The following is a 7,707-nucleotide window of genomic DNA, read 5'->3' as shown; positions in this document are numbered from 1 at the left end:
TGAAATTAAAAGAGCAGGTGTAATCACAAAGTCATTCCTGGAAGTTAACATTATCTTGATTCCAAAATCAGACAGACTCTACTGAAAAAGAGAAGTACAGGCTAACCTTCCTAATGAATGTAGATGCAAAACTCCTCAACATTATACTGACAAACAGAATTCAACAAATCATTAAAAACATCAAACATCGAGTAAGTAGGCTGTATGCTAAGGATGCAAGGAAGGTTCAACATATGCAAATCAGAACATGTAATACATAATTTAAACAGAAACAAGGACAAAAATCAAATGATCATCTTGTTAGACACATAAAAAGCTTTTGACAAAACCAAGCATCTATTCATGACAAAAAGAAAACCCTGAAGAAAACAGTTATAAAAAGACCTTATCTTAATCTAATAGAAGCCATTTATGACAAACCAATGGCCAACATCATATTAATTTGGAAGAGCAGAAAACTTTCACATTAAAATTAAAAAGAAGAAAAGGATGTCAATCATCACAATTCCAGTTCAATATAGTACTTGCAACATTAGATAGGATAATTAGCTAATAGAAAGAAATAAAAGGGACACGTAGAGAAAAGAAAGAAGTCAAACTATCATTATTTGCAGATGACTATCCTCTACATACAAGACCGAAAATTTTTCACCAAAATACTCCTGGAATTAATAGCTGGACTCATAACTCTTATCATTATTGAACTAAAATCAAAATGAATCATAGATCTAAATATTAAAACAGAAACGCTTAATCTGCTGGAAAATAACCATGTAAAACTCTTGAAGATAGGTGTATGAAAACACTTTTGGAACAGAACCCCAATTGTACTAGGAATAACATCAAGAATCAACCTAAGGGATCAGATCAAATTAAAAAGTTTCTTAACAACAGAGGAAACAGCCAAGACAATGAAGAGATAAGCCACAGAATGGAAAATAAGGGACAAAGAACTGTATCTAGATTGTATAAAGAACTCAAAAATTAGGATTCCCCCAAATAAAAGTCAGTCAAAAAATGGGCAAGTGGGATGAATAGACACTTCTCAGAAGTACAAATAGCCAATAAGTACATGAACAATAGTCAACATTGCTAGCCTTGAGACAAATGCAAACTAAAACAACACTGAGATTCCATTTTACTCCAGAAAGAACGGCTACCATCAAGGAATTAAATAAGAACAAATTCTGGGAGTGTTCAGGGGAGAAAGGAACTTTTCTACATTTTTGGTGAGAATGCAAATTAGTACAAACACTATGAAATTTGTATGTAGATTTCTTTAAAAAAACTAGAAATAGAAATTCTACTTGACTCAGTCAGCTATTCCTCTTCGAGATGTATTTCCCCAAAGTTAAAGATATCATACTACAGTGATATACGCATAGTCATGCTCAATGCAACACAAGTCATATAGTTAAATTTTGGCAGGGACCTTTGTGTCCATCAGTAGATGGAACGTTTAAACAAAATATGGTACTTATGCACAATGGAGTACTCTTGTGCCATGAAGGATAAACTTGACTAATTTGTAGGAAAATGAATACACCTCAAGGCCATAATGTTAAGTGAAATAAATCAGATATACTAGTTTAACATGTTTCTGGTGGAGCCATAGTTTGTATGTCTAGCTGCTGGGAGATTAAATTCTATTTGTCAAAAGACTGATAAAAATGATTAGATCCGTTATTACCACTAGTGGTACAAGTTGCCCTCTGCATGTACCACTGATAGTTCCAGATGGTGGAAATGTGCTAAATATTGCATGGTTTGTCTTATATGAGAAACCCAAACTATAAATAAGTGGAAGAGCAAAATCAAAGATAGATGCTACAAAAGAAAGATCTTTTGCAAAAGGGACCAAGAGATGGAGAAAAGGGGGAGTTATGGGAGGGAAAGGGATGAAAAAGATTTAAGATGCATTATTACATGTACCAGTTCCCCACAGCGAACATAATCATCATGTACTGCAAACATGTACTAAGAAAAGTCAAAAAGGGCTATAAGGAAGCAACATATCACATAAAAAAGAGAAACTTAGGCTACCACATTGAAAGCGCACATTGTAAACACAATACTATAGCAAAGATATGAAATCAAGCTGTACATCAATGGATGAATGGGTAAAGAAAATGTATATAGGCATAATGGAATGCTGTTAAACCCTAAAAATGAATGAAATCCTGCCATTTCAGTGATATGGGTGGAAGCAGAGGTGATTAGCTTAAGTAAAACAAACCAGACACAGAAATATAGGTATTAGATGTTCTCACTCATTTTCTCACTCATTTCGGGAAGCCAAAAAGTCAATCTCATAGAAAAACAGCTTGGAATAATGGTCAGGAGAAACTGAGAATGCCAGGATAGGGGCAACGAAAAGATGTTAAATAAAGGCCACCCCAACACAGGAAGAATTCTGGCTTCCATAGCACAGTAAGGCGACTATTATTTAAAACCAATCTATGATATTACCCCAAATGCCTAGAAAAATGCAAAATCTCCAACATGTATCAATGATTAACATTTGAACAGATGGAAATGCTTGTTACCCTGATTGGTTTATATAATGTACTGTGTATACACATCAAATTAGCATAATAGACTCCGTAAAGACTTATAAATATTATGTCTCTACTCACATTTTTATTTAAAAAATAAAATGCAGTTTTAGGTTGTGGGATATGGGTCACACGTAGTTACAGTATTATATTTATTGACTGATTTATAGATATAATCTCAATATAAGACTACATTGCTTAAACAACAGAATTAATCTTCAACACATATTGCAGGGCCAAACAATAATATTCTTTACGATGCTTGAGCTCTAGTCTTTACTTTTAGGACATCAGTGGATTGAAAATTTATATTTGTAAAAGCAATGAAACACACTGTTCATTATACTTCCTATAAGGCTAATTACAGAATTTGTTCCTCAACTTATTTGATCTTCATGGTTTCTCTTTTTTGTGTGGAATAATTTCTGGTCTCTTCTAAATCTATCCTGACACTTGACTGTTTCTTATCATAGTTGAGGCATTCTGGCTACAGTTGCAGAGACTGTGTGGTATAGTAGTGGTTTTATGTCTGGGTAAACTTTGGATTTTCAGATCCAGCCTGATTCTTAACATGAAAGGCCATGAAAAGAAATAGGTCATAGCTAGTGGATAAAAAATTCATCTCCTTTCTTGTTTGCCTTTAATAGCCTTTGGACAATATTCCAACTCTAGCTGATTGTGCTACAAAGTATTGGAAAAATAATAATAATAACCCAGAAATAGGAATTTATAAATCACTTTCTCATGGGAGAGAATATTGTGTAGTGGTTAGACACAGAAAAGCATTTAGAAACTACCACAACATTTCAATTACAAGATGCACTTTTCCCTGTATACTTAACAGCTCTGAAACTAAGACAGAAGTTGCAATTGATGGTACGTTGTAGTTTAATTGACCACATTTTTGTCCTCTGTGGGTGGTAGAAAAAACAGTAATGGTATTCTCATCTTAGATTAGATATAACATTAGGCTTGTGAACCATAGAAAAATGACTTACATCCCATGCTGATATTAACTAATGGATATAACTATCTTTGCACAACACCCAACATATACAAACTACAAAAATAAAATTACTTCTTTATACTGCATTATTTTAGGTTTTTCTTTATCTCTGTAATACAGAGGGGAACACAAATTAATTTTAATATTAATAATGTACACCTTGTGATTTCTTAGTTTTTAATAGTGTTTTTCCAATTATTTGTTTTTATTATAAAATATGATCATGGATAGGACAGGGAAATAAGTATGAAATAGGCTAGCAATATACTTGCAAAATGCCTTATACTCTTAGAACTCTTTTGTAGTCTGATTGCCATTTGATTTTCATATCTTTTCAGGAGGTAAAGAACAGAAATATTATCCTTGATTTACAGAGTAGAAGACACTGTGTGCCTTCAGGCCACTCAAATACTTTAAAAATTCCTGGTCTAAAGCTCTGACCTGTGTTTGAAATCCTATCCACATTCACAGCATTAGCTCTCATTACTTTTAGATTTCCAGTTATATTTCTCGCAGTAGCTGCTCCTATTTCTTAGATATCCTCACTAGGTGTCTTGTTCAACTCCACACGTGTTATATGAACTGATCCTCTTGTCCCTGAAATAGGCTCACTAGAGTTTATACTCTATGTTTTCTTCTTTTAGCTCTCACAAAAACATGCAGAGATATTTGACTTTCTCCTTTCCTCAGAATCCTTCCTCAGCACTTATTGGTTCAATAAACCTTTACTGCTACTACATTCTAGACAGGTCATTTACAATAGCTTTTGATTTCCAATTCATTCTATACTTAATCATATTAATCTCTTAAAAACCCACTTTGACTATGTCAGAGAACTCGCCATTGGCTCAATATTGGGCAGAATGAAGCCTAAGGATGGATACTGAAGGATGATCCGAGGTCTAATTAGCATAATTCTTTGGTCAAAGAAAGATGAGCAGTAACAAGCCTGGGTTGATACTGAGTTCACTGGCTCATGAGTTGAGCAAAGAGAAGATAATCCAGTCTAGACCCTCAAGCTCTTCCCAAGTCTGACTTCTTTTTAACTACTTAACTTGATTTTGAATTAGTGTCAATATGAAACCTTTTCTTTTACACAGCTGGTTTTTTCAATAAAATATGAACATACTATCCATATATACAACCTGTATCTTTGAACGTATTGCTTCCCCAAAGGGTATTCAACTACACATTTTTTTTTTTTTTTTTTGGTTTTTCTCCGGTACCGGGAACTAAACTCACGACCTTGCGCTTGCCAGGCAGGCGCTTTTTGCCGCTGAGCTAAATCCCCAGCCCCTTCAACTACACTTTACTGAAGACTTTCAAGGAACCTAGAACATCAAAATAAAGAAGATCCTGTGCTGCCTTTTAACAGCTCACAGAAATGTAAGGCCAGAGGTGAGGAGAGGGAGGCAGTAAGAAATTAATTTCAATACACAGCAGCAGGTACTGTTGCTGGTAAAGCGATTTATAGGATCATAAAGAAGCCATTAGTTTTGCCCAAGTACATTAAGGAAGGCTAGAATGTGGAGATGCCATTTGAACAGATGCTTTGCATCCTGTCAATCTTCAGATCTGAAAATCCAAGTAAGCCATTCTTCTCAATGTCCAGCACCTCCATTGAGGTGTCAACCTTCCTCTGTCATCTTCAGGAACTCCTTTAGAAAGTAATGTTGTCTCTTGGTTTTCATTAGTCACCTATGTATTTGCCTGGATTCCTCCAGCTAGATTATAAACCCTTCAGCACCCCCTAGCGTCTTAGAAGTCATGTTTTTGCTTTTTAGTATCCACTTCCAGAAAATAAATAGAAAATAAATCCGTGTTTGTTAGAAGATTTCGGTCAATCCTTTGTGTACATTCTATTTCTCAAGGAGTCACGTGTTAAGAAGTTGCAGAAGTCATATGTTCGGCCATGCATTAGGGAATACAAGTTCTAATGATCAAGAATTTTTTTCCAAGGGAAAAATATATTCTTTTTGGTATCACGGCTCTAAATTCAGGTAGAATGCGAGCTAAGTAATTCTGCTCACATACGAAAAATCTTCAGATGCTTATTAGAGTGGTGATGAGCCGGGTACTTCGTGTTCAGGGAGAAATGTGCATGTGTACACGCACTGCAGGCAGGAGAGAATGACGGCATGTGGTCAGCAGTATATGCGGTGGGATTACAACATTTATGCTAGGAGGAAGGTCTATGGATTGTTTTTAGTCCTTAAGTAGTTTTTCAGGTCTGTAAAATATTTAAAATTGATGATCACGATCAGCTTTCCTTGGACAAATGTAGGTGACTGCTCTTTCCTGATGCTTTTGAATCAGTGATTTCCAGACTGGGACCACAGTGTGCGGCTTTCCTCCTCCTGTCTACGTGTAAGGAAAGTACAAGCTGCGGCTTGTCTCAGCCGTTTAAGAAAAAAATGAGAAATATAAGTAAAATGGATCAAAGTGAGGGATTTTAGGTTAGCAAAAGAGTGCAAGCTTGGAAGATATTTGTAAAAATTCAATAGTTGATATCCTAGTTTGATCATGTATTCCATTGTTCTAAGAGTACCCCAAGAATCTGTGTGTCAGAGAAGGTGCTGTTTATTTGGGTTAAAATGGAGGCACAGTTACTCAACTTTCTTCCGGTGGTAACGGGCACTAACCAATGAAAGGCCAAAATGAAAAAATTCCAAATACTGAAGTTTAGCAGTTTAGTATAGTGACCCATCGTGTCTACCCGTTTCATAAGAACATTTATACAAACATCATGTTACACTATATATGAGGTATTAGGAGAGGATTGGCACAACCTAAATATACTTTTATTTTCAACATGCATATCATCAAGTCACATTTTCATCTGGCATTTGCTGACCTATACCAGCCATTGTACTTGTTTACCTCCTGTCTTTTCTGGTGAGGTAAATAACAAGTGGCCTTCCCGGTAGTCACAGAATATTTGACAGAGTTTTCCTACGATCAGGGCCATGTCCTCACTTTAAGCTAATATTGGTGTGATGCTTTAAAGGAGTAGTTTTTATTTGGGAGTTTATTTAAGGAAATTTTTATGACAATTTCTGATAAAATACATTTGTTGCTTTAACTTTTCAATATGATTTTCCAATAGTAACTAAATAGTCCAGACAAATCAGAGGGCAATAATTTTAGAAATTAGAAAACAAAGTTCCCAAACAAATCTAGTTTGAAGTTTATTTGTCATGCTTTGACATTTTTTTTAGTATGTGTTGCCAATTACTAAGTAATACAGAGTTTTTAGCATCTTATTCCTAATATTAAAAAATGGGATACACAAATCAGATTTTTGAGTAAAAATACAATTTTTTTTGTCAAATTTCTTTTAGCTCATACTCAGTAAATAAAATATTAAAGGACAAATGTAATTTTGGGGTATAGATAATTACTCAATTCAATTGTCTATAAGTATTTCATGCTTTTTACTTTTTAAATATAAATACAGAAAATACAATTTTGCAAATTTTACTAAATATACACTATTTTTGATTTTGACAATTCAGCTAAGCCATATTTCCTATTGGGAAGTGGGCTAAGTTAGTCCAGTATTCCAACAGGAGCAACTTGTGGTATTTATTACTTTTTAGAAAATCATTCTACTGTTTATTTGAAAGGACTTACCTTACTGTATCCATGTGTGTTCTTCAAAATTAAAGCTCATTTTTATTTCAGGTAATAGGGAGGCTTCTGGGCTGAACATTCAAGTTTGTTCATAAATAGGAGAGGAAGGAGAAACCATGGGTGAAACAAATACAGAAACCAGGGAGAGAAGAGTTCCCCGGAGACCTGTGCGAATGGTAACGGAGGCCAGGGAGGCCCCTCCTCCAGCATTTTCCTCTGAGCTCAAACTTGTGTGACAAAGAACTCACAGATACACTTTTTAGATATTTAAATGATGCCTTGGCCCAGAAATGTACACAAACTAATTTTACTTGCCCTATATGAAAAAGGCAGACCATAGCCTTGCATGTCAATATGGCATGCATTGTGTAATTATAACAATTTTTGAAATCTCCAAACTGTATAGAATTAGATCAGGGAGCAAAAATGTAGACTGCTGTCAGTTTTGTTTAGATGTGCATTTTGTTGGAAATGGCTTAGGTTTTTGGAGTGCTTTGAATTGAAGCAAGTGCC

At 34.9% G+C, this 7,707-nt stretch overlaps 1 protein-coding gene across 2 annotated transcripts in view; it reads right to left on the bottom strand.

The window, feature by feature from the left end:
- The window catches only part of Kcnmb2 (potassium channel subfamily M regulatory beta subunit 2), a 366,796-nt gene extending 359,499 nt beyond the window's left edge, over positions 1–7,297 (bottom strand). For both annotated transcript variants that reach the window (XM_013513318.1, XM_013513320.1), the window contains exon 1: positions 7,195–7,297. The gene's annotated coding sequence lies outside the window, so the exon portion shown is untranslated. The remainder of the gene's footprint in view (positions 1–7,194) is intronic.
- Between the last annotated feature and the right edge of the window lie 410 nt (positions 7,298–7,707).

The sequence above is a fragment of the Chinchilla lanigera genome, unplaced genomic scaffold, assembly GCF_000276665.1.
Source record: "Chinchilla lanigera isolate Chin_1 unplaced genomic scaffold, ChiLan1.0 scaffold00019, whole genome shotgun sequence".
In the NCBI taxonomy this organism is placed as follows: domain Eukaryota; kingdom Metazoa; phylum Chordata; class Mammalia; order Rodentia; family Chinchillidae; genus Chinchilla; species Chinchilla lanigera.
The sequence above is the reverse complement of the archived record's forward strand: the minus strand, read 5'-3'. Positions and strand labels throughout refer to the sequence as shown.